The sequence below is a fragment of the Cervus elaphus genome, chromosome 29 (genome assembly GCF_910594005.1).
Source record: "Cervus elaphus chromosome 29, mCerEla1.1, whole genome shotgun sequence".
NCBI classification, from domain to species: Eukaryota; Metazoa; Chordata; class Mammalia; order Artiodactyla; family Cervidae; genus Cervus; species Cervus elaphus.
This window is the reverse complement of record NC_057843.1, coordinates 24,681,811-24,700,339: the sequence shown is the minus strand read 5'-3', so window position 1 is coordinate 24,700,339 and position 18,529 is coordinate 24,681,811. Positions and strand designations below refer to the sequence as shown.

The 18,529-nt window shown below is 39.1% G+C and overlaps 1 non-coding gene and 1 pseudogene across 1 annotated transcript; both read right to left on the bottom strand.

The window, feature by feature from the left end:
* Positions 1-611: 611 nt before the first annotated feature.
* On the bottom strand, positions 612-717 carry LOC122686372. Its single transcript, XR_006338740.1, has one exon. It is a non-coding gene; the product is annotated as a small nucleolar RNA U13 (small nucleolar RNA).
* A 13,727-nt stretch (positions 718-14,444) lies between these two features.
* On the bottom strand, positions 14,445-15,322 carry LOC122685789 (annotated as a pseudogene).
* Between the last annotated feature and the right edge of the window lie 3,207 nt (positions 15,323-18,529).

Sequence of the window (18,529 nt, the reverse complement as noted above, 5' to 3'; positions counted from 1 at the left end):
TCTTCAGCTTAATGAAGTCCATACTATTTTCTTGCTACACAAAATTACTGCAAGAGTTAATTGAGGTTTAGTTTTCTTAGTACTCCCTACCCTCCAAATCAGTTAAAGGTCCTTATCAGTTTCTTCCTACTGCTTTGTTCTCTTTTCATTTGGTTTGAGAATTAAGAATAAAAGAGAGGATAGTCTCAAAGAGAATAAAGAGAGAATAGTCTCAAAAATACAACCTTATACGGCAGAGGGTCATTCACTGTCCTCTTAAAAAGAGAGCACACCTCCCTTACCAATAGCAATCCAGATGTTCTCTGTTTGCTTCTGTTTCCTTCACAGTCTAATTCTGATAGACCGTTTTATTTTTAACATGTGCTTCATTTAAACATTTTATAGCTTTTGTCAGATGACTGTAATACCTGCTCATTGAAAATACAGTTAAGCAAAGCTGAAGAAAATAAATTCTCCATGACCTCAGTGGCAGTGTTTTTCTATATATATGTGTATGCATATGTATATTCACACTAATTTAAAAAGCAATCCTCTGTGCATTCTATTTTTTTGGCCTGCACTTTTCCATATAAAAATATATTTTCAACATCATTTTTTTTTTTTTTTTTTTACGTCAGACAGGTAATGTGCTGATGTCGTAACAAGGTTTGTGAGGGAGGCACATGTCACGCAGCAGCGTGAACACCCAATCATCATGCTCTTGAACTACAAAAGGATCTTCAACATCATTTTTAGTGTGCTGCATAGGAGCCCATCTCATTGATGTTGTTCAATTCAGTAGTTGAATATTTATTATTTTAACGTATTTTTAAGTTATTGGATTTAAACAATCTCATAATTACCTCAAGTAAAAGTAAGCTGTAGCCTTATTTTTTTCATTAAAGTTTCTGCAAATAGACTCACTGGATAAAAGTTATACATGGTTTGAAGCTATTTAATAAACACTGGCAAATCATGCTGCTAAAAATACTACGAACGGATACTTCTCTTTTAGTTTATAAAAGAGAAGCCTTTTCCCCTGAAACCACCACTTCCCCATTTTTAAATTCTTTTTACCCCCTATTCTTTGCTGATATGCTGGATGAAAGGCAATAGCTCACTCTTTTAATCTGTGTTTTCCCCTTTTACTAGGAAACACATATATTTATTTGCCATCTATTTGTATATATTGATTTGTCTTTTGTATTCTATCTGAATTGTCTTGCATTGCTTTTGTCCATTTTTCTCTATATAAATATATTTTATGTTATTTCCTATGTAAATTTGATGCTTATGTTTTTTACTATTGATTTGAAAAAGCTGGTTATATTAAAATAGTTTACTTTCATATACTTATCAGAACTTTCTCTATAAGAAAGTTTCCCAGGTTAGAAAAATCCAAAATATACATTAGTAAGTAACTGACTAAATACATTATCATTCATTCATATAATGGAATATACAAGGCAGATGTTAAAAATAGTAAAGTAGCTCTAGATGTGCTGATGAGGAAAGATGCCCAGATACAGTGCTCACAGAGAAAGACTGGATGCAAAATATAACTAAGAATGATTCTTGTTTTGAAAAACTTACATATTTAGATACTCACACTATATGTGCATATATATATTGATGAAAGTCTGGAAATATATAATACACATTATTAAAGGTAGTTACCCATGAAGTGAGGGATTGAAGAAAAGGAGATACTAATTATTTTATACAACTCTGTACTGTTTGATGTTTTTTACATTTTACACTGAATTCACAATGAACTACTTTCACAATTGAAAAATGCTAAAGAAAAATGAAACACATTTTTAAGTTTTGTGTAAACATCTTTTCCTGTATGTTTTTTACCTTTGGCATCAGGCCTAAAATGATCTTTCTTGCGCCATGATTATAAAATTATTTTTCATTTTACCATTTTTATGGCTTTACTTTTTGACATTTACACCTTTAATCAGTTACAATTTATTTTGCTGTGGTATGAGTTACAAAGCAATACTAACAAAAATTCATCAGTTTTCAACTTTATCTTAATGTAAATTATTTTGTATCCTTAACAAAATCTTGAGTTAAATATTCTGTTTCACTGATTCCTCTTCCTAGTTGAACACTGATATCACGCTTGTTTTAGTCTTCATAACTTTAAACAGATTTTAATGTCTTACAGGTAAACAAAAATAATCTATGGTCTAAAGTGGGAGAAAGCGAGGGTGGGATTTTTCGAGAGATCAGCATCGAAACATGTATAATATCTAGGGTGAAACAGATCACCAGCCCAGGTTGGATGCATGAGACAAGTGCTCGGGCCTGGTGCACTGGGAAAACCCAGAAGGATCGGCTAGAGAGGGAGGTGGGAGGGGGGATAGGGATGGGGAATACATGTAAATCCATGGCTGATTCATGTCAATGTATGACAAAAACCACTACAATACTGTAAAGTAATTAGCCTCCAACTAATAAAAATTAAAAAAAAAATAAAAAATAAAGTGAAACTATTTACAACATATTTAATGAAAAGCGGTAAAAATTCCTAACATGTCAAGAATTTCTTTAAGATGCCTTAGCTGCAAGTATCAGAAACTTATCTTAAAAGGCTTTAAAAAGAAGGAATTTTACTGACTCACATAAATGGAAGTCCAGAGGTAGACAGGGCTGTAGGCTCAGCTCAGTCACATGCTGGCTCTATTTGCCTGTGAATTTCTCTGCTTTTCCCCGTGTAAGTTGGCTTTGTCTTCAGAGGTCAGCTTCTCCTATATCACAGGATGGCTTCCAGCACACACTAGGGCGTGTTTCCACCCAAACCCTTCCCTTCAGGCCACTGTGCCAATTCTGGCAATTTGCCAGCCATGGGCCAAAAATGGTGTCCAGGGTTAATACTCTATGATGATCAATTGAGCAGGAATTACTCCCTGGCCCTTTATTCCCATCCTTAGTTATTTCCCTATAGAATTCTCATATCTTGGACACTTAAGACGCAACTCTTCTTTCATGCAGTACTTTTTGTGAGAATTCTTTTCTCTGCAGAAATCATCTCTTCATGGCCTACTTGATTTGGAACTCTGTAGAAAAGAATACAGCTCAGTTTTATGATAGAGCTGCTTTATATCACTGTGGTATTTTTGTAACACTTTTGTTTTTATGGCTAAATTTTAGTAATGTGATCTACTGACATCAAGAAAGCAGATATATTTATTGACAGTTTCCCTTTGTATACTGTGTGTGTTAGTCTCAGTCCTGTCCAACTCTTTGTGACTCTGGAGACTATAGTCCACCAGGCTTTTCTGTCCATGGGATTTCCCAGGCAAGAATACTAGAGTGGGTTGCCATTTCCTTCTCCAGGGGATCTTCTGAGCCAGGGATTGAACCCGGGTCTCCTGCATTGCAGGTAGATTCTTTACCATCTAATCCACCAGGGAAGCCCTTGTATACTGTAGTCAATGTTTAAAAACATATTTTTATTTAAAGGCCCAAGTTGAGGGAACATCAATTAATACTGGCCAACATACTACAGTTCTGAGCCATGAATGACTATCAAATGAAATCTATTCAGCATATCATTTGAAATTTAATTGGGGGTAAGAAAAAAAAAGCACTTCTACACTAACTGAAAATAACAGTGAAAAATTTTAACTGTAGAATATTTCATGCAATTTTAGAATTTTTGTCTGTGTTCAGTAATCTGGAATTAATAAACTGCTATTTAATAATTACCTGCAAGAGAAAAGATAAGTATCTTTATATACTAAAATACTAAGTGAAACATAAATCCAAATGAAATAAATTAGAATAGTGTTATCAAAAGTACTTTAGGCATAATACTCTTGGACAATATCATGAAGGCAAAAACTATGTTACAATGAAGTTGAATTTTAGGTTTTTTTGACAACAGTTTGCATATACTATTCAAATAGGCTTATAACAAATGAACTTCTGAGATAAGAAGGACATATTGAGAACTCTCGTGAACAAAAATACAATTGTTCAGGATTAATGAATATTCACTTATTACATAAATTACAACTAATAATATTTTTAATTTAAGCAAGGCGTGGCAGCTCTAGGTGTACAAACTTTGGGATAGATGGGAGTCAGCGGAGATAATCTGCTCACGATCCTTGCTTTCACATAAAACATACCAAACTATCCCTAAATCTCTTGTCAGTTTCTTCTCTAAGTGTTTAGCCACCTCAAATGAGAATGTTCTTTCCTAAGAAAGCAGTAATGATAATGTGCCAGGCAGAGTCAGATAGACCTGAAATCAAATTTAGGCTCAAGGGCCATGCTCTAGAACCTGCGAGCCAGAACTACCGAGCCCGCATGCCCCAACTTCTGAAGTCCATGTGCTTAGGGCCTGTGGTCTGCAGTAAGAGAAGCCACAGCAATGCGAAGCCCAAGCATAGCAACTAGACTAACTCCCACTCGCCACAACTAGAGAAAGTCCATGAGCAGCAACAAAGACCCAGTGCAACCAAAATAAAATGAATAAAGACTGCATTAAAAGTAAAAAAAAAAAAACAACTTAGGCTCAAGTTATTTAATCTCTCTGAATTCCAGATTGGTGATGGTTTAGTCCATAAGTCATGTCCAACTCTTGCGACCCCATGGACTTTTGACCGTCAGGCTCCTCTGTCGATGGGATTTCCCAGGCAAGAATACTGGAGTGGGTTGCCATTTGCTTCTCCAAGGGAATCATCCCTGACCTAGGAATCGGGTCTCCTGCACTGCAGGGCTACCCTTGTAGCTCAGTTGGTAAAGAATCTGCCTGCAATGTGGGAGACCTGGGTTCAATCCCTGGATTGGGATGATCCCCTTGAGAAGCAAAAGGCTACCCACTGTAGTATTCTGGCATGGAGAATTCCATGGACTATACAGTTTGTGGGGTTGCAAAGAGTTGGACATGACTTTTACTTTTCACTTTCTTTCTCCTGCATTGCAGGTAGATTCTTTACTGACTGAGCCACCAGGGAAGCCTGAATTCCAGATTCCCCGTCTATAAAATGAAAGAAATAACAGTACCTACTTCATGGGGTACTTATAAGTCTTAACTGAGTTAATATATATAAGGCATTTATCAAACCACCTGGCAGCTATTATAATTAATTATCATTATTTACCAAGATTTTATTCATGTGTAATGCCATCACAAAAAAAAGTTGCCCTAAATTGATCTTAAATAAATATACTAGTTTTCTAAAGATATTCCAATTTTAATCAAAATTGATATTAACCTATGCAAATTAATCTTTTCTACATTTAAAAATCCACTTTGATGTAAATTATAAATATATGCAAAGAGTCTGACACATGCTCCTACTGAAAAACATTCTTGGAGACCAAAGAGCCATGTAAATCAGTCATAATATCCATATTCTGTTTATCATACACAAAACCCAGTTTAGTAGTCTTAGCCACGAATATTTACTTCCTGAAAAAAAAGGGAAGCTATATTTCATCTAGGTTTATGCAATTAATGACTTGCATTGATTGAAAAGAATAAGAATCACAGCACTTTAGAGATTCTCAGCTGAGGACCTAATTCCAGCTGCCTAGGTAGGTAGTGGCATAACTAGTACCCAGAACCCAAAACTCCTGACTCATTTCTTTCCAGACACAGTGCTATACCTCAAATGGAAAGAAATTCTAGGGTGGATTCAATGATCAGTTCAACTGCAAAAGCAAAAGTTATGGGAATTTTGCTTTTATATGGCTTCCATTTCTGGATCTCACCAGAATTTATATTTAAAAAAAAATTCATCAGGCTCAAAACGTAAGCAAAGATAGTTCTAACACTTTCCCCCCTCTTTTCACTTTTTTTTTTTTTTTCTCTTTTCACTTTAATTGGGTAAATTAAAAGTAACTGGCATGGGATACGTGGTAGTGGAGGTTAAGAAGACAGGGAAGGCAAGGGATGAAATAATGTTCTCACTATGCATAAGGTCTTAAGTAATCAGATAATTGGGCAAGCTACCACCAGTCCCAATTCCTGTCTCTTGGAACCTTCTTCAAACTTCCAGCTAAGTGTCCTGTAAGCCCCAAAGCATTTTAAAGAATAATTAGGGTGTTCAAAGCTGACTGAGCCCTTGTTAAGAACTGTAAACATCCAGTCCCCAACAGCCCCCTTTTCCATTTCCAGCACAATTTTTCTTCTTACATTTACAACTTCTATCATATTATGTATTTTCCTATTTACCTTGTTTATTGTCTGTCTTCCCCCACTTGAATATAAGCTCCTCATAGGCAGGAATTTTTGTGAGTTTTGTCTTGCTGTATCCTCAGTGCCCAGTACAGTGGAGGCATATAGATAGATATTCAATCAATACTGAATGAGTGAACAATTACAGGCCCGTTGCCTTTCTTTTACTTACTATGAATGTTAAGTTAGATGGGTTTTCTGGCTGACTTACATACACAATTGTGGGTCTTTCTCTAAAAGTAAAATCTTTTTCTAACATTTCAGCTCAAAAACCTTATTTTCAGCACACCAGAACATCATTACTAATAGTGCTGTGATTTTTTAGGTGCCTTCTGAGAAAACCAGTCTGTAAGTCCAGTTCTAAAATAACTTTCATATGCTTAAAAAATTAAAGAACTGAAGAAAATCAGGATCAAAGTGAAACAGAAAATAAGAATTAACTGAACTTAATCTAAGTAGGTAAAGTTAAAAATGCTTCTTAGTTTTGTCCCCAAATAGGATGGAATTTCAGAAGAGTTACCCTAAGATATCGACTCTATCAATGTTAAACTAGTTTGAACTCTGCTTAAAAATTCTGGAGATGGAAAGGCTTATAAACACTGAATGATAAAAAACTTAGTAGAGATGAGAGTATATATTAATGAGTCAGAACTCCCCTGAAACAAAACTGCAGGTGGTTCCTTCTTTGTTAATTTTTTTATACTTTCCAGAAATCTCAATCCTTTTACATCACTTTCCCGAAATGAGAAAAAATATTTTGAAAGATGATGTTATCTAAAGAAAAAGCAAGAGCATATCAAAAAACAAGATTAAGAACTTCTGACAGTATGGTTTCACTTTCTTTTTAACCACAGAAATATTTCAAACTACCTTTCTATAATCCGGCCTTCTGACTGCTGTAATTCCAATAGGTTAAAGAATGAAAGCAACTTGATTGATAAACATCGCTGGCTACCCATAGTTAGTGGATTGATGCTGTAAGGCCTGCTCACTCCTGGCCTACAAAGTTTATAGCTCAGACCACCATCTTCATCAGGCCACTGACTCTCCTAGCACCTGAGCTAGAGCAAGCGCACGGTAAGAATCCTTTTGAAATTGTGAAGCCAGATGATTCCACCGTGCTTATCATTCCTGCCATCATCTTCAATCACTGTTCAAAATCTAAGTCCTTTTTGTCACGGCTTTTTGTGCTGCCCATATTCTTGCTTCCTGTTCCCACTCCCAACCTCCCAATGGCGGAGAGCGCCTATGGGCATTAGGGAGCAGCTTCAGATCTCCTAGAAGCTCCTTCAGTTACGCCCATTCATCAGTATGGGTAAGGGACAGTTTTCTCAACCAGGGATACTCCTAGGTTCCTTCTGTTATAAACATTCTAGGGCCACCACTGCTCTTGCTCTTCCCTTATAAATCTTTCCACTCTGCCTCCTGAGATTTTCCATGGTAAACAGATTTCTGCTCTGCATCCTTAATCTATTCACTGAGGACTTTCTTTCTGGCTTTCTGATGAGGAGTCTAATTCTTCCCAGAGCATGTTGCTTGCTACTTTCTGTATTGGAGGCTCCTCACTCTGCAGTAGGCAATGTATCTGGAAGTCACAAATTAGGGTCTCTGTTCACATTCATTTCTGCTAGTCTTCCTTCTTCTTCTTCTTCTTTTTTTTTTTTGGTAAAAACCTTTGTATCAAAAAAAAAAAATCTTTGCATCTTTGAAATTCATGACCCACTCTCTAGCCCTGCTTGACTGCTTTATTTTTCTGGCCTCCTGTTTAGATAAAAAGTGCATCAGAGATTTCCCTGGTGGTCTAGTGGTTAAGACTCTGTGCTTCAAACGCAGGGGGCATGGGTTTGATCCCAGGGGAACTAAGATCCCATACACTGCACAGCAAGATCAAAAGAAAAAAAAAAGTACATCAAACTAACTTTAGTTGGTCTTCTGGCACAGGAGTTGGTGAACTTTTCTGTAAAGGATCAGATAGCAAATATTTTTGTCTTTGTGGGCCATATGGCCTCTATCACAACTCTTAATTTCTGCCATTATAGTGCAAAAGCAGCCACAGACAGCAGTAAACAAATGGGCATGCCTGTTCCAACAAAACTTAATTCACAAAAACAGGCATCAGGCTGGATTTGGCCCAAGGATTGTAGTATGCCAACCCTTGTCCAAGTGTACGTCAGTTACTATGACAGAGGCTTTACATACATTATATCATGAGTAACCACAATGACAATTCCCCTATAAGGTTAGGGAGTAGACAAGGAAAGTTAAGTACTTAGCATAGTGACTGGCCTATGGTAGATGACTGATAAATAGTTGTTGCAAATGATAATTAATCTTATAGGACTCTGCAAGATGGATTATTTCGTGCATGGGGAAACAGGGCCATGAAATAACTTGCCCAGGGAATAAGTGAAAATACTAGGAACTTATTTACAAAACAGAAACAGACTCACAGAAGGCCGAGAGGCATGTGTGGAGCCTTGGTTCTGCCCACGGAGAGGCCCAAATAGCTTCCAGGCAGAAAACAGAGAGTGCTGGCAGAGATGACAGGGTCCCACCTCAGCAGAGAGGTCCTGGGCCCGCCTGGGCAGGGTTGCAGTGACCCAGCTTACCATCAAAGCCCAGCCCATTCTCTCTGACCAGCCCCTCAAATTTATGGTTTCCACTTCAGGCAAAAAGGTTTTGGGTCTGCCTACCTCTACCCCCACAAAGAGTGTGCCTCCCTGAACTGCCCCCAAACGGGCCAGGGCAGACAGAGGTGGTAGGAGTTCTGGACAGGATGACTGCCCTGGCGAGTGGCCGTGGGTGGGCAAGGAACCTCAAATGCCAGCTCCCCCTTTGCCACTAAGACAGCCCCAGAGGGAGAGGGATCCAGGCTGCATCGAACATCGAAATAGTATTAAAATAGCAAAAACCTTTATGATTAAAGTAAACACAAATATAATTTTTCTTTTGGCACGCTCAAAATGCTCTAAGTATTACTAGAGCACTGCGCAGCCTGCAGGATCTTGGTTCCCTGGTCGGAGATTGAACCTGGGACCACGGCAGTGGAAGCGCAGAGTCCTAACCACTAGACCACCACAGAATTCATGCTAATAACTCTTGAAGGTAGCAGTCATCAGTAAATAGCCATTTGAGAATTAACATGGCATTCAAGTCAGTTAAGATGGAATCTACTAACTTTTTTCATTTTTTTAAAAAATTTATTTATTTTTTCAGTGGGTTTTGTCATACATTGACATGAATCAGCAATAGATTTACACGTATTCCCCATCCCGATCCCCCCTCCCACCTCCCTCTCCACCCAATTCCTCTGGGTCTTCCCAGTGCACCAGGCCCGAGCACTTGTCTCATGCATCCCACCTGGGCTGGTGACCTGTTTCACCATAGATAATATACATGCTGTTCTTTCGCAACATCCCACCCTCACCTTCTCCCACAGAGTTCAAAAGTCTGTTCTGTATTTCTGTGTCTCTTTTTCTATTTTGCATAAAGGGTTGTCATTACCATCTTTCTAAATTCCTTATATATGTGTTAGTATGCTGTAATGTTCTTTATCTTTCTGGCTTACTTCACTCTGTATAATGGGCTCCAGTTTCATCCATCTCATTAGAACTGGTTCAAATGAATTCTTTTTAACGGCTGAGTAATATTCAATGGTGTATATGTACCACAGCTTCCTTATCCATTCATCTGCTGATGGGCATCTAGGTTGCTTCCATGTCCTGGCTGTTATAAACAGTGCTGCGATGAACATTGGGGTGCATGTGTCTCTTTCAGATCTGGTTTCCTCGGTGTGTATGCCCAGAAGTGGGATTGCTGGGTCATATGGCAGTTCTATTTCCAGTTTTTTAAGGAATCTCCACACTGTTCTCCATAGCGGCTGTACTAGTTTGCATTCCCACCAACAGTGTAAGAGGGTTCCCTTTTCTCCACACCCTCTCCAGCATTTATTGCTTGTAGACTTTTGGATAGCAGCCATCCTGACTGGCGTGTAATGGTACCTCATTGTGGTTTTGATTTGCATTTCTCTGATAATGAGTGATGTTGAGCATCTTTTCATGTGTTTGTTATCCATCTGTATGTCTTCTTTGGAGAAATGTCTGTTTAGTTCTTTGGCCCATTTTTTGATTGGGTCATTTATTTTTCTGGAATTGAGCTTCAAGAGTTGCTTGTATATTTTTGAGATTAATCCTTTGTCTGTTTCTTCATTTGCTATTATTTTCTCCCAATCTGAGGGCTGTCTTTTCACCTTGCTTATAGTTTCCTTTGTTGTGCAAAAGCTTTTAAGTTTCATTAGGTCCCATTTGTTTAGTTTTGCTTTTATTTCCAATATTCTGGGAGGTGGGTCATAGAGGATCTTGCTGTGGTTTATGTCGGAGAGTGTTTTTCCTATGTTCTCCTCTAGGAGTTTTATAGTTTCTGGTCTTACATTTAGATCTTTAATCCATTTTGAGTTTATTTTTGTGTATGGTGTTAGAAAGTGGTCTAGTTTCATTCTTTTACAAGTGGTTGACCAGTTTTCCCAGCACCACTTGTTAAAGAGGTTGTCTTTTTTCCATTGTATGTCCTTGCCTCCTTTGTCAAAGATAAGGTGTCCATAAGTTCGTGGATTTATCTCTGGGCTTTCTATTCTGTTCCATTGATCTATATTTCTGTCTTTGTGCCAGTACCATACTGTCTTGATGACTGTGGCTTTGTAGTATAGTCTGAAGTCAGGCAGGTTGATTAAGATGGAATCTACTAACTTGCTCTTCACTTTTAGGCATAAGTCAGTTAATGGTTATTGCTATTAGAGAATTGTTTACAATCATATTGAATGCTCTGGACCCAACTCAAAGAACCTTCTTACATAAATTGTGCACCGGGAAGAAATGTGGATAGTAAGAGTCCCAGAGATTTCAGACATGCTCAGGCACATTTACAGGATTGGAGAGGGGAGGCCAGCTGGTATTTACCTGTGCTAGGGTTTCAGCAATTTAAAGGACAGAAAGACGACCAGAAACACAAAGGCTTAAAATTGATGGAGAGAACAGACTCCGAAAAGGGTTGCTTAATTATGCGAACAACTCAGCATCAAATATTTAAGGAAATTACTACTGCTCTAGGTAAAAAGATAATAAAATAAAAGTTTAATGAAGGAAAATAAAGTTCTTATCCTTAAGGAGCTTATATACTGGTAGGGAAGGTAGTAAACACATAGATAGATAGGAAATGTCACTGACCAGAGTATGAGGAATATTTAAAACAGGGCAGGATGGTATAACAAGATGGTATAACCCTGTTCTAAATAGGGTAAGCAGAGAATACTGAATTAGCAAATGCAACCATTGTTCCTAGTGGAAATAACTGTTAGGTTTCTGAGAGCCTCTATTTGCAACATTTGTGTCAATCGACATTTGTGTCAAACACTTGTGTTAGGTGTCTTGCTGCTTAAAAACACCATATGTAATATCATTGATTCATTAACATTGAACTCATGGTCAACAACACTGTAACTCCTGCTTATCTAACACAGCTTATCTAACAAGTGTTTTCTCTGTAAGGTGGTGGCTTTATCTTTGCCCAGTCCCTCCCAAGTGTTAATGGTAAGGTTTTTCCTTCTGTACTACCACTGCTCCTATGGGTGTCGAGTTACCCTGGCCTGGATCCTGAAAAACTAAAAAAGGGTAGTTGTTAACATGGACAGTGTGGTTAGGGGTTCAAGTCTCAGGACACAGGTTTGCACTCCCTTACTCAAGAACCACAGGCATGAGCAGGCTGCTGTCAATGGAAGGACCACACCCTTCAACCACCAGTCAGGCAGCTAAGGTGCAACTTTACAAGACTGCATGTTATGTACCCCTGAATGGCAATCAATGATCTGTAGACATTGGTCCTTGTGTGGTTCCCTGGAACTGTCCCTGAAAGTGCTGGACAGTTTCATAGTGCTGACCCCTGCCCCATTTCTCTTCTAGCATGCCAAATGATGTCCTCCTTAACTTCCAGTTCAGCTGATCCACCTTTGGATCTGGTGATTAAGGAAGATATCATTTGGTAAGAGATGAGACGGTGGTATTATATAGTGAAATGAGGTAGCTTAAAAAGGAATAGTTCTGGGGTGGGAGGTGATGCAAGACAGGAAGGGAAATAAGAACTGTATCTTGAACATGTACAGTGTGAGATGCCATTTGGACACTGGAGGTAGTTTGACGGTTAAATCTACAGCTTAGGGAAAACGGGAGCTACAGCAGTAAATCTGGGAGTGAACAACACGCAGATAATGCCACTGAGCTGAATGAGATCACAAAAGATGAAGAAGAGCTTAAACCTAGAACAACAGAAAGGGGTTGAAATAATTATTTTCTATTGATCCTTTAAAGAGATGGCTTCTAGAATTTAGTTCATTTTCTCCTTTTCTGTGTGAAAGGAACTATAAAACTACAAGGAAATTTGAATTGGTATTAAAGGGTATCAGCATCAGATCCCCAGTCTTTTTTATTGGGGTGGGGGGGCTCAGTTCAGTTCAGTTCAGCCACTCAGTTGTGTCCGACTCTTTGCGACCCCATGAACTGCAACATGCCAGGCCTCCAAGTCCATCACCAACTCCCGGAGTTTACTGAAACTCATGTCAATCGAGTTGGTGATGCCATCCAGCCATCTCATCCTCTGTCGTCCCCCTTCTCCTCCTGCCCCCAATCCCTCCCAGCATCAGGGTCTTTTCTGATGAGTCATCTCTTTGCATGAGGTGGCCAAAGTACTGGAGTTTCAGCTTCAGCATCATTCCTTCCAATGAATACCCAGGAGTGATCTCCTTTTTTTGGGGTTAGGGCATGTCAAGCCTTACTTAGCCTATTGCACTCAGATTAAATGTAAATTGGAGATGATCATTTTTGAGAGTTTTAGGCAGTCTCTGATTCTTAAGTATTACAGAGTTTTTGAACTGGATAATGAATCACCTTTGAGGGGAAAATCTGAAAGGAAAGAATCCCTACCCTATATTCTCTGAAGCATGGAGGGAGCTAGAAAAAAGCTGGGACTGGGAAATAACATTCTAGTGCACCAATCAAAAAGGAGTATGGCAAACTCAACCCCTCTGGGCAGAAGTTGTATCCAAGGGACTAGATCCACAAGTAGGAAGGGGTGAGAGAAGGTGCAATATCAACATGGTAAGGTTCTTGGTCATTAAAAACATTAACAAAATATTTACTAAAATATCAATTAAAAAAAAATTTTAGGGCTTCCCTGGTGATCCAATGGTAAAGAATCCACCTTCCAATGCAGGGGATACAGCTTTGATCCCTGGTTGGGGAACTAAGATTCCACATGCCATGGGGCAACTAAGCCCATATGCTGCAACTGCTATGCCCACACTCTAGAGCATGTGCTTATTCTCTTGTTGCAATAAGAGAAGCCACCGCAACTAGAGAGAAGCCTCTGCTTCCTGCAACCAGAGAAAGCCTGTGTATAGCAATGAAAACCAAGTGGAATCAAAAAAGACAGAAAAAGTTAAAAGAAAAATTACTTTTTAATGGCAAAAATGGCATTGTGGGTATGGTTTTTAAAAAGTCCTTATCAAAAGAAAAAAAAATAAAAAAAATAAAATAAAAAGTCCTTATCTTTATCTTATCCACAAAAATGGCGTGTGGGCATGGTTTTTAAAAAGTCCTTACGGTTATGCTGAAATACTTAACAGGTGAAACACAATGTTGAGTATTTGCTTCAAGATGCTCAGAAGAAAGGAGTCAGAAGGGCATACATTATACAAGATTAATTATGAGTTGAGCCAGGCTTCAGCAATATGTGAACCATGAACTTCCAGATGTTCAAGCAGGATTTAGAAAAGGCAGAGGAACCAGAGATCAAATTGCCAACATCTGCTGGATCATCGAAAAAGCAAGAGGGTTCCAGAAAAACATCTATTTCTGCTTTATTGACTATGCCAAAGCCTTTGACTATGTGGATCACAATAAACTGTGGAAAATTCTGAAAGAGATGGGCATACCAGACCACCTGACCTGCCTCTTGAGAAACCTGTATGCAGGTCAGGAAGCAACAGTTAGAACTGGACATGAAACAACAGACTGGTTCCAAATAGGAAAAGGAGTACATCAAGGCTGTATATTGTCACCCTGCTTATTTAACTGATATGCAGAGTACATCATAAGAAACTCTGGGCTGGAGGAAGCACAAGCTGGAATCAAGATTGCTGGGAGAAATATCAATAACCTCAGATATGGAGATGACACCACCCTTATGGCAGAAAGTGAAGAGGAACTAAAGAGTCTTTTTTTTTTTTGAAGTTTGCAAATTCTTTATATTTCCAGCTGTTGAGACAATATTTCTGAGAGCTGAGGTTACCTCTAGCGGCGAAACCAGAGCCAGCTATTAAGCAGCCAGAATGCTACAGTAATTGAATACATGACCATTTCTCTTTTAGCCCGTTCTTTGTTCTCCTCTTCCAGAAGTTGTAGACGTCTATTTAGTTTGATTATCTGTCGTCTTAATGAAGCTGCATCTACAACCGTCATGTCTTCTGAAGTTCCTTCAATCATTGCATCTATATTTGAAATGCCATACCTGATGTCGTCATGATGAGGGTTAGAAGGGGCGGCAGCAGACCCACCATGCAACACAGGTACGGAATCAGTTTTGACCAGCAGTCCATCTTGGTGAACAGCGTTTTCACTCATAGAGCGTTCTTTTTTTAGCCTGCCAACTGCACGGATTTCTTCATTTTGAGGGGTTGGAGCAGGTCTTTCTAAATCCAGAAAATCTAGCGGTCTTTCACTCAGTGTGAGCACACAAAGTGCTGTTTTTGGAGCCACAGCCTTAAAGGGAGTTGACTGTATAAGGTCAAGATCTGCTGGTCTTGAAAATGGAATGTCTTCATTATTTCCTGCTACCACAATTCTCTCTGGAACTTGTATATCACACTAGCGTTTGAAACTCCTTGAAATCCTTGTTCCAGGTCAGCATTTGGTGGTGCTACCTTTAATTTTTCCAGGACCCTCATTCGCTGACTAATACCTTCGGTGTATTCCATTTCATACTGAATTCGACTAATTTCCGCCATCTCAGCAGCAGTGGGAGAAGGAAAGGCTGCCCCACTCACTAAATGTGTACCAATTACTGCTTGTTCTTTGGCGTTATCTGCTTCTGTGCTTCAGAGTAAATCCATTAACTTGCCTCAGTATGCACGTGCTGGATTGAGGCACTTTTGACCCCCTGGGCCCGCTGGAGGGTTCCTGGCGAGGGCCGCCGCCCGCGGCTCCTAAAGAGTCTCTTAATGAAAGTGAAAGAGGAGAGTGAAAAAGTTGGCTTAAAGCTCAACATTCAGAAAACTAAGATCATGGCATCTGGTCCCATCACTTCATGGCAAAAAATGGGGAAACAGAGGAAACAGTGGCTGACTTTATTTTGGGGGCTCCAAAATCACTGCAGATAGTGATTGCAGCCATGAAATTAAAAGACGCTTACTCCTTGGAAGGAAAGTGATGACCAACCTAGACAGCATATTAAAAAGCAGAGACGTTACTTTGTCAACAAAGGTCCGTCTGGTCAAGGCTACTGTTTATTCCAGTGGTCATGTACGGATGTGAGAGTTGGACTGTAAAGAAAGCTGAGCACTGAAGAATTGATGCTTTTGAACTGTGGTGTTGGAGAAGACTCTTGAGAGTCCCTTGGACTGCAAGGAGATCCAACCAGTCCATCCTAAAGGAGATCAGTCCTGGGTGTTCATTGGTAGGACTGATGCTGAAGCTGAAACTCCAATACTTTGGCCACCTGATGTGAAGAGCTGACTCACTGGAAAAGACTCTGATGCTGGGAAAGATTGAGGGCAGGCGGAGAAGGGGATGACAGAGGATGAGATGGTTGGATGGCATCACTGACTTAATGGACACCGGTTTGGGTGGACTCCAGGAGTTGGTGATGGATAGGGAGGCCTGGCGTGCATGGGGTCACAAAGAGTCGGACGCGACTGAACTGAACTGAACTGATGGGTACAGAGGCTTCATTACACTCCTATTTTTGTTTGTATTTTATAATTTTCATTGTTTTCTATAATAAAATGCTTTTTAAAACTAATTTTTGAATAAAGAATACATCTATTTTTTTGATCAGTGGTCAGGACAATTTGTTAGGAATATCAGTCATGTTTGGGGAGAGTTATATAAAGAATGTGCTGAGTAACTCCAAAAGACTCTAGATGAGCCTTTACTGATAAAGTTGAGACAGAGTCTCCAGCCAGATAAGATACTGGAGTGGAGAACAAAGAGAAGAGTGTGCTGGGGCTCCCTGTGGAGAGTGGAACACACTGAGTCATTTAGATATCATATGAATAAAGCAGATGTAGTGTTTGTTGACGTCATTCTTACTAAAAACTCTTTCTAAAACAATAAACTAAGAGTGCTTACGGGCACCAGGCCTTCAAACACCATGTTTTTGAGAATTCATTATGAGGGACTGGAATGAAATAATTTGTTAATCTACAAAGTATGGATTATAGAAAATCTGGAGCAAGTTATTCTGTTTGGGAAAATAAAGAGCCATGAATTTAGTACTGTTGACCCCTGAACAACACATGGGTTAGTGGTGTCAATCCCCTTGTGCAGTCTAAAACCTGCATAAAACTCTACAGTCAGTCCTTCCTATCTGCAACTCCACAACCGAGGATTCAACCCACTGGCAGATCTCATAGTGTTGCAGCAAGCACTTATTGGAAAAAATCCCCATATCAGTAAATCTGCACAGTTCAAACCCACAATTCAAACTGCAGTTGTTTGTCAACCGCAGTTCCTACTCAACTATGAAATCACCAAAACTGAGCCTGGGAGACTTCTATTAACAAGTAAGTTAAGAAACTTTGCTAGGCCTCAGTTTTCCCATCTATTAAATGAGTTAATTAGACTAGACAATCTCTATAGGGATTCCCTTCAGTTCTTTTCATCTCTGAAATTCCATGAAATAATTAAAACAACTTTTTTTATATAAAATTTCAAAATGACATAAAATGCAGAGAGCACAAGGAAACCTCAAGTACCAATCATTGCACTTCAACATAATGTCCAATTTTATTTTACCTCAACCCCTACTCACCTTCCTGCTCCCACTATTATTCTGAAGCAAATTCTAGACATCATATGAAATATATTTTAATGATTCTCTTGAAGCAGATAGTTTATAAACAACATATCACACAAGTTAGTCTCTCCACTTTTCCAAGATACCTTCTCTTACTGCAACTGTAAACACTGTCATTTAACTTGGCATTGCAGAATGCTAAGGTTCACATGCTTAACCCAGATACACTCAGTAAAGGAGTTACCTTTTTTTTTTTTCTTTTGCCCTGCAGGTGTAGCTTATGGGATTTTTAGCTTCCCCACCAGGGATTGAAGCCAGGCCCTTGCCAGTGAAAGCATGGATTTCCTAACCACAGATCCACCAGGTAAGTGCCTAGTATGGAAGGACAAGAAGTTCACAAACTAATTCTGAAGTATTAGTTCCTTTGTAAACTTTTGACCAGATAGTCACTATCAATGACTGGTTACCACTAGGCTCAAAATGACTCCAACCTAGTATTAAATAAGACATTTTTATTGCTGTGCATTTCTACTGAATCAACTCTTACTGCTAACATGGTCAGGGAGATAGTTTCTGCACCCCATATATGCAATAAACGTTGGAAATAAATTGTCAATACGGCCCTCATGACCAAAGTTTAATCTCATACTTTTCAGCAAAAAAAAAAAAAAAGTCAAAAAACAGATTTAATAAGGAGAAAGTAATTTTTTGGAAAATGATTACTGTGTGTGTGAATGCTTATTAGATATACACAAATCTTGTCAATTCTAATTCTGACCTGCCACGGAATCTATGAAGTCACTGGCCACGTTTTTTTTTTTTTGTCCAGAAGGTAAAAATGTTCTCCCAATTTGTTTTAAACCATTTGCTTCTTCCTGAATAACTAGCTGCTATTTTTTCATGTATATATAATTGCATATACATAATTATTTCAGGATGTAGTCTACAACATTTCATATAATTTGCATTAAGGGAACCGATCATGCATGCAGCCGAATATATATGGAGGCTACACTTACTTAGGAGGCAGGAGTGGGCTGATTATCTAAACGAGAGATTTCCAAGATCCGAGTTCTCATCCCCTAATCTCAGCCGAGGCAGCGACACCAAGCGCGGTCTAAGACTCTCCAGGGGCGCTGCAGCCGGGAAGGGCTTGGGGAAGCCACAGTCGGTGGGGCTCTCTCCTGTCCGGGAGGCCCCCAGTCAAACGTGGGAATTCCAACTCCCACCCCGAGAAGGAAGCTTTCGACAGTGTTCTCAGTGACTCTGAGCGACTCGGCGTCACTT